A 13,744-nucleotide genomic window follows, 5' to 3' on the forward strand; every position below is an offset into this window, starting at 1 on the left:
AAGTGCCTCCTTATTACGCGCAACTTAATTATTCCTCCACCTGACAGCAGGGACCCACCGGACGGGCCACCTTCTTTCGCGGAAAAACGTTTCCCCCTGACTGCTGGGACCCACCGGACGGGCCAGCGTATTTCGTGAAAAAATGTTCCCCGCGCTGTCAGCTCAGACCCACCGGAAGGGCCTCCTTATTACACAAAAAAATGAATACTCCCCTTGTTAGCTGGGACCCACCATGGTGGGAGGCTGACTTGTGGGCCTACTAAGTTGACCGGGACAGGGGCCTTTGTCAACTTTAGTTAATATAAACGATTCTAGCTATAGTGACCGTACGATGTCCATCCAACGGCCTTAGTGCTTCTTCAACCTCTGGTCTTCTTGCTCCAGCTGCCCAAAGCAGCGCCGGTCGTGCCGCATGCTCCTGCCTCCCGTGGCCGGCTGTGCTGCCGCGGAGGCCTCACCGCCCCTACTATTCCCACCGCTGGCCATGCACTGCGGCGACGGGAGCCTCACACCGCAGCCGAACCAGTGAACCCTCGTACTCCTCTCCGCGTGGACTTCCACTGCCGCGTCTTCCCCGGCTCCCCGTCGTCCCCTTCCTAGGCCTCACCGTCGTCCACCACCCTGGTGCTGTCGGCCCGGCTTGGTCAACGTGGTCAAGGAACGACTTCCATCGGACGTGGACTGTACGTGGAGAGGCTGACAGCTGGGTCCACGACCGCAGCAAGGAAGTGCCTCCTTATTATGTGGAAAATAATGATTCCTCCACCTGACAGCTAGGACCCACCGGACGGGCCACTGTATTTCATGAAAAAACATTTCCCCCTGACTATTGGGACCCAGCAGCTACATCTTCGCACGCAAGGAAGTGCGTCGGGGCAAAAAAACAAAACGATTCGCCCCCTAACCACTGGGACCCACCAGCGATACCTTCGCACGCAAGGAAGTGCGTCCGGGCAAAAAAAAAACGATTCGCCCCCCTGACTGCTGGGACCCACCAGCTACGTCATCGCACGCAAGGAAGTGCGTCCGGGGAAAAAAATAAACGATTCGCCCCCTGACTGTTGGGACCCACCAGCTACATCTTCGCTGGCAAGGAAGTCGTGACAGTCGGGACCCACCTGGTCGAAGCGTACGTAGCGTTGTCATTCTGGTCGCGAACGTGTACGTACATACTGGTCGTTGTAGAGGCGCGCACGTAGCATGTATATGTATGTACAGTGGCGAGAGTGCAAGAAAGAAAATATGGCCACGTACGTACATACAGGCAGGGTCTCGAACGCCTACTCGCGCATACGTACGGCCAGGGCTTGTGTACATGGCTGGGTCGGAATGGAGAAACATCGTCGTTGTCATGTTCATGGGGAGGCAACGGAATGCGTCGTGTTCATGGGGAGGCAACAGAATGCGTCGTGTTCATCGGGAGGCAATGGAACGCGTGGGAGCCAACCGGCTTGGACGGAATAGGCGATGGAAACGAGGCCTGGCGTACCGCACAATGGAGGAAACAAACCTCCTACGTTCAGAACAGGGTCCTGTTGATCAGGAGGGGTGTGGCGTACCGCAAAACGGAGGAAACGGACCTCCTACGGCTGAAACGGGGGTCCTGTTGATCTGGAGGGGTGTGGCATACCGCAAAATGGAGGAAACGGACCTCCTACGGTCGAAACGGGGGTCCCGTTGATTGGGAGGGGTGTGGCATACCGCAAAATGGACGAAACGAACTTGTGTTGGAGCGCTACGGTCGAAACGTGGGTCCTGTTCATCGGGAGGGGTGTGGCATGCCGCAAAACGGGACTCCACGGGATACTGTTCATCTCCACCATCGACCTCCTCCAGCCTCCACGGGCTCCTGTTCATCCAGCCTCCACCGCGCGCTACTCCACCGGCTACTGTTCAACCACCCCTCCACGGGCACCACTCCACCGTCTACTTTTCATCCATCCCTCCACACCACGGGGTCCTGTTCAACCACCCCTCCACGGCCACCCCTCCACCGTCTACTGTTCATCCAGCCCTCCACACCACGGGGTCCTGTTCATCCAGAGGCAACGCCACCGCTCACTCTTCATCCAACCCCCCTCCCCACCGCAACGCTCACTGTTCATCCAATCGATCGGCTTTAGTTAGCAGCAGTAGCGAAGGAATCGCTCCATCGGGTTCAGTTAACAGCCATCGAGCGATCGCTCGGGTTCAGTAACGTGTAGCCTGCAGTGCAATCGCTCGGGCTCAGTGAGAGCCCAACGCCTCGCTCGGGGTCAGTTAGAGCCAAAGCCTCGCACACACGCGCGTACATGTATGAGAGAAACACGCATCGCTCAGCCCCCGACCTCCCACCGTAACTGGTAACTCCCTGAAATTTTCCTCCCCCTCGCTTTTACCATGGTTTTTTCCGTCATGGACGGCCCAAAGAATGTCATGCAGCTGCGTCTCCGGCCCGCCCAAGATGAAAAGCCCATTTTATGTCATGATTTTTTGTCATAGAAGTAGGAGCCCACCACATCTATGATGATACCGGGTTTTGTCACAATTATCGTCATAGAAGTGTCATATGTATGACAGAAAAAAAATTCGTTCGGCCCAAAATGTCATGGATGTGTCTTTTTTTGTAGTGACCACATTATGCATACCTCAAGTTCAAGATGCCAGGACCACGTGGGGTCATAACAGTCAACGGAAATATGGACCGCTCTCTCCGTACAGAAGAGCATACTGCAGCCCTCGCGGCGGAAGTACAATGCGGCCTCCTCCGACAAACAACCAATCCGGCAACGACAACCTCTAGCACCGTCAAGCGAGTCCGGAGCGCCCCGCAACAGGATCACCAGGCACGCAAAGAGCGCGACTAGCAGTCCCGCCTCCGCTTAAGACCCAGCAAAGTAGCATTTGTGCCACGCGTACACAATTACGCACTCGAAATACCATGGGCACAGGCGGAGGCGTAGCAGTGACTCAGTCAATAGTGCGGTATCACCGCAACATACCTTCGTAACCTCCCCTTTTTATCTTTCAAGATATTGCTTTAGGGAAGCCTCTTCAGAAAAGCCGGATTGTCAGACTTACATAGGAGAGAAAACCAAGGAGACAACAGGCTTTGCGCACAAAAGGAAATACCCAGGTAGAATCTGTTCACGATCGTTATACCTGTTTTATATACCTACATGCATCCTGGCCTTGGATAGGACATGTTAAATAGTCCTATTTACTTCTGCTGAAACGCACCCATTGTAAACATACGCTTAAACGTATTATTCATCAACGGGAGATCATATATAGCGTCAGCTTATTAATATTATTTGAGCATTTTTTCTGACAAATGTTTATTTAATATTGCATCCGTACACCTTGGTACGATCAATTTTGCCAGGGGCTCCTTATGGCACCTCATAATACGGCAAAACAAGTCCGAACACTTTCAACAGTGCGGCACCCCAAACTTATAGCACTATATGCATCAGCTCCGAATCACGTCTTGGGTCAATAGTTGGGTTTGCCCGGCTCCCTTGTTTTGGTACCTTACTTTCCGTTATATCAGCTAAGGTAGCGCAGGGAGAACTACTGCGATTGTGTCCCGGTTCTTCCGGACGAGCACCTCAGTAGAGAAAGCCAAAAACTGACCGGCATGATGTGGTGAGAGCTGGGCGCTATTCGAGAGGTCTTAAAATCCTTAAAGATTTTTCCGCTTTAGGCGAGGAATCGACTTCATCCGATCTCTGCGAATATAGCGCCCCAATTCGGCCTTCCGAATTCTAGGGGCTTCGCCGAAATTTAAAATTGTAGACTTCTATGGCTAAGTGAAAGTTATAAAGCCGCATAGCCGGATTGCCTTGTTCGCTGCGCCGGATACCTCCTTAAGGGACCAAAAATTTGGATAAAGAGTATCCGGGTTTTTCCAGGAACACCCCGGTACTAGTTACGTGGGGGCGGAAGCCGACGACTGGCCTACTTTCAGAATTTTATAAACAGCCGCACAAACGGAAATATTTTAAATCAAACATAACTTCGTCTTAATATTACAACAACGACAGAGGTACATTTACTCAAGGATCGTGTCCTTGGTACATTCATCGGCCACGAGACGAGTGCCCTTCATAACGCCATCGTAATACTTCTCAGGATAGCAATGCGCCTTGCCGTCCGGCGGCCCGTCCTTCACCAGCTTCTCCGCATCCAGCTTGCCCCAATGCACCTTCACGCGGGCAAAGGCCTGGCGGGCACCCTCAATGCAAACGGATCGCTTGATAACTTCAAGCCGCGGACAGGCATTCACCATCCACTTGATCAGGCCGAAGTAGCTAGTGGGCAGGGGCTCACCAGGCCACATCCGAACTATGAAATCTTTCATAGCCACTTCGGCCGCCCTGTGGAGTTCGACCATCTACTTCAGTTGGTCACTCAGAGGCATTGGGTGTTCGGCCCCAGCATACTGGGACTAGAACAGCTTCTCCTTTGAGCTCCCATCCTTGGCTCGGTAGAACTCCGCGGCATCTGATACCCTGCGTGGTAGATCTACGAATGCCCCTGGAGAGCTCCGAATTCGGGTAAGTAAAAGAAACGCCTCCTCCACATGTTTGCTTTGCATAAAGAATGTCTTACCCACCGCTATCTTCTTGGCCGCCTGGATTTCCTGTTGTGCCTTGTCGGCTTCGGCCTTGGCATCTTTCATACTCACAAGGACCTTCGCAAGCTCGGCCTCTTTCATCTTAAGATCATGCTCCAAGGACTCGAACTTCTTGCCGAGCTCCTGGAGCTCTTGCTGTACCTCGCCCACTCTAGCATCTTGCTTTTCGCGCTCCTTGCATTCCAAGGCCGCTTTGTCTTCGGCCTCGGACAACGCTTTTATCAGAGACGCCACTTCGGTGGTGCCCCCTGTTACACATTCACGACGCTTCGTCGTTAGAATAACCAATTTTATCTATCCTTCATTACATGAGAGCGGGGAATCACTCACCTTTGTTCTCTTTGAGCTGCCTCTTCGTGAGGTCGAGCTCCCCCTGCGCCTGCTCTAGGTCCCGCTTTAGTCCGGCGACCTCGGCTGTGTGGACAGCAGCAGCAAGCAGCACAACCTGCTTATTCACATGCACACTTATTATTAAGACTCCTGCAGATTATAATTGACCCTCTATTTGGCTTTTGTTTTCGAACACCAAACAGAGTATCAGGGGCTACTACCTATCGGGTGGTAATTTCACACATTTTTATTACTTACCTCAAAGCCTATCAGGAGGCTGGCGGAAGCTTCGGTTAGTCCGCTCTTGGCGGACAAAACCTTCTGAATCACCGCACTCATAAGAGTACGGTGCTCTTCATCCATGGAAGTGCCGCGAAGCACTTCCAGCAGATAATCCGACGCCTCAGGCGTAATGGAAGTCCTCGGCACAGAAGGCTTGCCCTCCCTAACGAGGGGCTGCCCGCCTGAGTCCAGAACCGTCGGAGGTTCCGGAACAGTGTTCGGCTGAGAGCCCAGCCTACTGCGGCTCTCATCGACACGATCCGCGGGGATCTTGAATCCCGCGTGTCCAACATCTGGAATTCCGCCTTGGGGCGTCTCCAGAGTCACCTCCCCCTGCTCTAGGAGCCTTCGGGACAACACCTCTGTGTCATCTGCGGGCTGAAGATTAGTGGCCATCGGGAGCGAGTTCGTCGCTGAATCGCTCAGGGACCCATCCGAAGACTATACCTCGGGATGAACCCTGGCCGAACTGCATATATGTTCGGCATTATAAAAATACTATGAAGTAAAATCACGATAGAGTGCGGATACTTACGATCACGCTAGGGGCTTCCCCCTAGGCAGCCACCCTTCCTCGCTATGGGCGGCCGTGGTGGAGTACTCTGGAAGGGACACCTTTCCCTTCTTGGACGTCCCAGCCTCCTCCTCCGGGGCGGCTTTCCTATTTTTCTCCTCCCCAGTGCGGGGAGGTAGAGTTTCTTCTTGCTTCCCCCCGCCTCCAAGGGAGGAATCTGCCTTGTCGTCGTCGGACGACGAGGGTATGACGGCCTTGCGCCGGGGGCCTTTCCCGGCCCCCTGGTCCGCCTTCTCAGGCCCCTCATCCTCTCCAGATGGGCTGGCCCCTTCTTCTTCTTCCTCCCCTTCAGGGGAGGAGTGTGCCTTGTCGTCTTCGGACGAGGCTTCCGGTACAACCTTACGCCGGAGACCCTTCGTGGTCCCAGGGGCCTTCTTTTCGGCCTTCTTCTCTGGTGCCTTGTAGGGCGCCGGGACTAGCATCTCCGTCAGGAGAGCATCAGCTGGGCCTTCTGGCACCAGAGTCAGACAGTCAATCCACTCCGCTGTCTCCACATAGTCCTGATTAAATATGCACAATTACTTAAGACTCCCCCACGAATATATTGGGAAGAGCTGAATCCGGTGGTAGTCAAAAAACTCATCGGACGAGGAGGCCGTGCGGCATGAAGTCCACGGTCCTCGGATGTGGGAGGAGGTACTTCGGAGGCCTTGAATAGAGCCTTCCATGCGTCTTTATGCGTCATGCCGTAGAGCCTCCGAAGCGTCTGGTGTTCGGCCGGGACGAACTCCCACAAATTAAATGCCCGCCTTTGGCACGGAAGAATCCGGCGAACGAGCATGACCTGGATCACGTTGGCAAGCTTGATGTTCTTGTCCTTCATGCTCTTGATGCAGTTTTTTGGAGTCCGGTCAGCTCTGTAGGTTCGCCCCAGGCCAGGCCCTTCTTTTCCCAGGAGGTGAGCCGCATGGGGGTTCCGGATCGGAACTCAGGGGCCGCTGCCCAGTTGGCACTGCGCGGCTCGGTGATGTAGAACCACCCCGACTGCCACCCTTTCACGGTCTCCGCAGAGGAGCCATCAAGTCAGGTGACGTTAGGCATCTTGCCCACCATGGCCCCTTCGCACTCCGCGTGCTGGCTGCTCACGATCTTTGGCTTCACGCAGAAGATTTGCAGCCACAGGCCAAAGTGAGGCTTGATGCGGAGGAAGGCCTCCCATACGACGATGAACACCGAGATGTTGAAGACAAAGTTTGGGGATAGATCATGGAAATCTAGCCCGTAGTAGAACATGAGCCCGCGGACGAAGGGATGAAGTGGAAACCCCAGTCCACGGACGAAGTGGGCGAGAAACACGGCCCTCTCGTGGGGTCCCAGGGTTGGAATGACCTGCCCGTCGTCTGGTAGCCGGTGCGCTATGTCTGCGGCCAAGTATCCGGCCGCCCGAAGATTCGTGATATGCTTCTCCTTCATAGTGGAAGCCACCCACTTGCCTCCTGCTCTGGACATATTCAGTTGTGTGGAGAGACTTGGACTAGGGCGCTGGAGCTCGAGGAGTTAAACATGAGCAAAGGAGGGGAAAGCGTGGGTGAAAATGGGGAGCCCTTATCCCTTTATAAAGGCGACGAAAGTGGTGCGCCTCCTCACTCGCCCGTTGAGAATCGCTTACTTCCCAAGCGCCACGATTGATGGCGTGGTGGGATTACCCATACCCATATTGAGGAGAATCCCGTGATAAGGGGACACAATCTCTGCTTTGACAAGACGTGTCAAGGAAACCGCCTCGCAATATGCGTTGTGGCTAGTTGTGGGAAAACGGTTCGAATAATGACCCGACCGTAATGACATATCACGTCATCTAAAAAGTTGTCAGCTGAAGTATCGTTCTCTCTACGGTGGTATGTGAAGATCATTTTGCAGATCCGGACATGGTTTACGTGTTCGATGATTACCTTGGAGTATTCGGAGAAGGAACCCGCCTTGCAATGCTGAAGACAAGACTGCACGCCGGACTCATCGTCATTGAAGCCTAGTTCAGGGGCTACCGAGGGAGTCCTGGATTAGGGGGTATCCGGACAGCCGGACTATATACATCGTCCGGACTATTGGAGCGTGAAGATAAAAGATTCAAGACTCTGTCCCGTGTCCGGATGGGACTCTCCTTTGCGTGGAAGACAAGCTTGGTGATCCGGATATTATATTTCCTTCCTTGTAACCAACTCTGTGTAAATCCTAGCCCTCTCCGGTGTCTATATAAACCGGAGAGCTTGGTTTTTAGAAGGCCGATCACAATTACAATCATAATCATCATAGGCTAGCTTCTAGGGTTTAGCCTCTACGATCTCGTGGTAGATCTACTCTTGTACTACTCATATTGTCAATATTAATCAAGCAGGAAGTAGGGTTTACCTCCATCGAGAGGGCCCGAACCTGGGTAAACATTGTGTCCCTTGCTTCCTATTACCATTAGCCTAAGACACACAGATCGGGACCCCCTACCCGAGATCCGCCGGTTTTGACACCGACAACGGCCACTTGCGAAAGTGAGATCTAATAGAGATAATATGATAAGATAAATATATTTTTGGTACTTTATAATATAGATAGGAAAAGTAAAGATGCAAATAAAAGTAGATTGAAAGCTTATATGATAAAAGATAGACCCGGCGGGCATAGGTTTCACTAGTGGCTTCTCTCAATATAGCATAAGTATTACGATGGGTGAACAAATTACTGTCGAGCAAATTATAGAAAAGCGAATAATTATGAGATTATCTTGGCTTTTGGCCTAAGTTTGTCTATGCCCATGGATCAAAGTGGTCCTCTCTGGTGTACTGAGGACGGTCCTTGGGGTGCTACTAGTTAGCGAGCTCCTCCGGATCCCACTGATAAATAGACTCCCGATATGGATCAAGAGGTGGCTCTGGCTCTGGCTCTGGGACTCGTGTCAGCTCCCAGTATGCAGAAATGTCCTTGGGCAGGATGAGGTATGTGCCTGAATGTATATTAAACAAAGATGGTGCAGGCAAGTTAATAGTCTCACAATTAGTTTTACCAAATATCAAGTTATACTTAAGTATCTTCTTCTTATTTTTAACAATAAAGTCATGTGCTACCATAGTCTTATAGTCTAGAAAAATAGTGGGCAACAACTTTTCCTTTTTCTCATGATGCCTAATAGGTATCTCAAAGTGTTTATCAAGGCGTGAAGCAAAGAAACCTCCAAAGATGGGGCCTTTTGTACGGTTCAGAATTAATCGTTTAGCAATAATAGTGCCTAAACTGAAAGTTGTGTCACGAAATAAAGCATGGAGCAAAATAGCAAGGTCTGGAGCACTAAGGTTCCCACTGTTCCCGCGACCAATTAAGCATCTACTAGCAAATATCGCAAAGTAACGTAGAAGAGGAAAATGTATACTAGTAGTCCTTGCATATGAAACTTTTCTCGTTTCCCCTATAGCAATTTGGTCAATAAATCCATCCACATCACGAGGGTGTGGTTCCTCGATGCTACCCGCAAAGGGCAGCTTGCAAACTACACAAAAATCATAGAGTGACATCTCCTTAAACTCATCATATAAATAAAACTCCACTGAAGGTGGTGATTTTCTAGCATGGAATAAAAGTTTTGAACGAAAATATTAGTGAGTAGGAGATACTGTTCACACTGGTCATGGAGGAAGTCGGTGAGGCCTGCATTCTCAGCCAAATATTAAAAGTCGTCATGAATTTTGGTGGCCCTTAAGAACAAATCACAAGGCTATTCACATGGTCGAACCTCTGCAGTGCTAGGAAGATTGTACTTCGGCTTTTTATTCTCTTGATTCTTCTGGTCCTTCGAGCTTCGGCTCGAGGAGCCTCTCAACAATCTCTTCATCATTTTCTTTCTCTGAAAATTTTAGTGACTCAAAATAAAAGTGAACCAAACTCAACAAGATTGATAGCAACTACTCCAACAAGTGCTTAAAGACTATATCATGCATTGACCATATGAATTTGACATGAAAGCTCAAGAATAGGGTCGCCTTAGCAGCAAAAATTTGCAATAAATAAAGCACTAGGACAAAAACTAATTGGACCAATGGAGGAGTCACATACCGAAGAACAATCCCCCAAAGCAGTTTTGTGAATGGAGCTTTGAGCAAGGAGATCAAAAATGGCAGCAAAACAAGCTAGAACACGGGTTTGAGCTAGGAGATGTTTTTTTCTGGAGGAAGACGAAGTGTGTGGGTGATGGAATAGTGGAGGGGGTCCACGTGGGGCCCACGAGGCAGGGGGTGCGCCCTGAAGGAAATATGCCCTAGAGGCAATAATAAAATTATTATTTCTTTCCTTTTTTCATGATAAATGTTTATTATTCATGCTATAATTGTATTAACCGGAAACTTAGTACATGTGTGAATACATAGAAAAACATATTGTCCCTAGTATGCCTCTACTTGACTAGCTCGTTAATCAAAGATGGTTATGTTTCCTAACCATAGACATGTGTTGTCATTTGATGAACGGGATCACATCATTAGGAGAGAATGATGTGATGGACATGACCCATTCGTTAGCTTAGCATTATGATCGTTATAGTATCATTGCTACTGCTTTCTTCATGACTTATACAAGTTCCTCAGACTATGAGATTATGCAACTCCTGAATACCGGAGGAACACTTTGTGTGCTACCAAACGGCACAACATAAATGGGTGATTATAAAGGTGCTCTACAGGTGTCTCCGAAGGTGTTTGTTGGGTTGTCATAGATCAAGATTAGGATTTATCACTCCGTGTTTTGGAGAGGTATCTCTGGACCCTCTCGGTAATACTCACTATAAGCCTTGAAATCATTGTGACTAATGAGTTAGTTGGAGGATGAAGTATTATAGAACGAGTAAAGAGACTTGTCGGTAACGAGATTGAACTAGGCATGTTGATACCGACAATCAAATCTCGGGCAAGTAACATACCGATGACAAAGGGAACAATGTATGTTGTTATGCGGTTTGACCGATAAAGATCTTTGTAGAATATGTATTAACCAATATGAGCACTAGGTTCTGCTATTGGTTATTGATCGCAGACATGTCTCGGTCATGTCTACATAGTTCTGTTGGCGAACGTAGCAGAAATTCAAAAAATTTCCTACAAATCACCAAGATCTATCTATGGAGAGACTAGCAACGAGACAGAGGAGAGTGCATCTACATACCCTTGTAGATCGCTGAGCGGAAGCATTCAAGAGAACGGGGTTGAGGGAGTCGTACTCGTCCTGATCCAAATCACCAGAGATCCTAGTGCTGAACGGGCGGCACCTCCGCGTTCAACACACGTGCAGCCAGGTAACGTCTCCCATGCCTTGATCCAGCAAGGATAGAGGGAGAGGTTGAGGAAGACTCCATCCAGCAGTAGCACAACGGCGTGGTGGTGATGGAGGAGCGTGGTAATCCAGCAGGGCTTCGCCAAGCACCGCGAGAGACAAGGAGAAAGAGAGGTAGGGCTGCGCCAGGGAGAGGTGGAAACTCTTGTGTATGCAGCCTCAAATACCTCAAGTATATATAGGGGAGAGGGAGGGGGTGCGCCCCCTCTTAGGTTCCCACCCCAAGGGGTACGGCAGCCCCAAACCCATCTAGGGTGGCGGCCAAGGGGGGGAGAGGGGGAAACTTGCCCCCCAAGCAAGGTGGGGAGCCCCCTCCCCAAACCCTAGGCGCCTTGGGCCCTTGTGGGGGGTGCACCAGCCCACCTGGGGCTGGTCCCCTCCCATACTTGGCCCATGCAGCCCTCTGGGGCCGGTGGCCCCACTTGGTGGACCCCCGGGACCCTCCCGGTGGTACCGGTACATTACCGATAAAACCCAAAACTTTTCCGGTGACCAAAACAGGACTTCCCATATATAAATATTTACCTCCAGACCATTCCGGGACTCCTCGTGACGTCCGGGATCTCATCCGGGACTCCGAACAACATTCGGTAACCATGTATATCTATTCCCTCTAACCCTAGCGTCATCGAACCTTAAGTGTGTAGACCCTACGGGTTCGGGAACCATGCAGACATGACCAAGACGTTCTCCGGTCAATAACCAATAGCGGGATCTGGATACCCATGTTGGCTCCCACATGTTCCACGATGATCTCATCGGATGAACCACGATGTCAAGGACTCAATCGATTCCGTATACAATTCCCTTTGTCTAGCGGTATTATACTTGCCCGAGATTCGATCGTCGGTATGCCGATACCTTGTTCAATCTCGTTACCGGCAAGTCTCTTTACTCGTTCCGTAACACATCATCCCATGATCAACCCCTTGGTCACATTGTGCACATTATGATGATGTCCTACCGAGTGGGCCCAGAGATACCTCTCGGTCACACGTAGTGACAAATCGCAGTCTTGATTTGTGCCAACCCAACAGACACTTTTGGAGATACTCGTAGTGCACCTTTATAGCCACCCAGTTACGTTGTGACATTTGGTACACCCAAAGCATTCCTACGGTATCTGGGAGTTGCACAATCTCATGGTCTAAGGAAATGATACTTGACATTGGAAAAGCTTTAGCATATGAACTACACGATCTTTGTGCTAGGCTTAGGATTGGGTCTTGTCCATCACATCATTCTCCTAATGATGTGATCCCGTTATCAACGACATCCAATGTCCATGGTCAGGAAACTGTAACCATCTATTGATTAACGAGCTAGTCAACTAGAGGCTTACTAGGGACATGGTGATTTCTATGTACCCACACATGTATCTGAGTTTCCTATCAATACAATTATAGCATGGATAATAAATGATTTATCATGAACAAGGAAATATAATAATAATAACTAATTTATTATTGCCTCTAGGGCATATTTCCAACAGTCTCCCACTTGCGCTAGAGTCAATAATCTAGTTCACATCGCCATGTGATTAACATAACAGGTCACATCGCCATGTGACCAACATCCAAAGAGTTTACTAGTGTCACTAAACTAGTTCACATCATCGTGTGATTAAGACTCAATGAGTTCTGGGGTTTGATCATGTTTTGCTTGTGAGAGAGGTTTTAGTCAACGGATCTGTAACATTCAGATCCGTATGTACTTTGCAAATCTCTAGGTCATATTGTAAATGATGCTTCCACGCTCCACTTGGAGCTATTCCAAATGGTTGCTCCACTATACGTATCTGGTTTGCTACTCAGAGTCACTCGGATAGGTGTTAAAGCTTCATCGATGTAACCCTTTACGTCGAACTCTTTATCACCTCCATAATTGAGAAACATATCCTTATTCCTCTAAGGATAATTTTGACCGCCATCTGGTGATCCACTCCTTGATCCCCTTTGTACCCTCTTGCCAGATATGTAGCAAGGCACACATCAGGTGCGGTACACAGCATAGCATACTATAGAGCCTACGTCTAAAGCATAGGGGGCGACCTTCATCCTTTCTGTCTTTTCTGCTGTGGTTGAGCTTTAAGTCTTAACTTCATACCTTACAACTCATGCAAGAACTCCTTCTTTGACTGATCCATCTTGAACACCTTCAAGATCATGTCAAGGTATATGCTCATTTGAAAGTACCATTAAGCGTTTTTTGATCTATCCTCATAGATCTTGATGCTCAATGTTCAAGTAGCTTAATCCAGGTTTTCTATTCAAAAACACCTTTCAAATAACCCTATATGCTTTCCAGAAATTCTACATCATTTCTGATCAACAATATGTCAACAACATATACTCATCAGAAATTCTATAGTCCTCCCACTCACTTATTTGGAAATACAAGTTTCTCATAAACTTTGTATAAACCCAAAATCTTTGATCATCTTATCAAAGTGCATATTCCAACTCCGAGATGCTTACTCCAGTCCATGGAAGGATCGCTGGAGCTAGCATACCTTTTAGCATCCTTAGGATCGACAAACCTTTCTGATTGTATCACATACAACCTTTCCTTACGAAAACTGGTAAGGAAACTCGTTTTGACATCCATCTGCTAGATTTCATAAATGCAGCTAA

Source organism: Triticum aestivum, chromosome 5B (genome assembly GCF_018294505.1).
Source record: "Triticum aestivum cultivar Chinese Spring chromosome 5B, IWGSC CS RefSeq v2.1, whole genome shotgun sequence".
Taxonomy (NCBI): Eukaryota; Viridiplantae; Streptophyta; class Magnoliopsida; order Poales; family Poaceae; genus Triticum; species Triticum aestivum.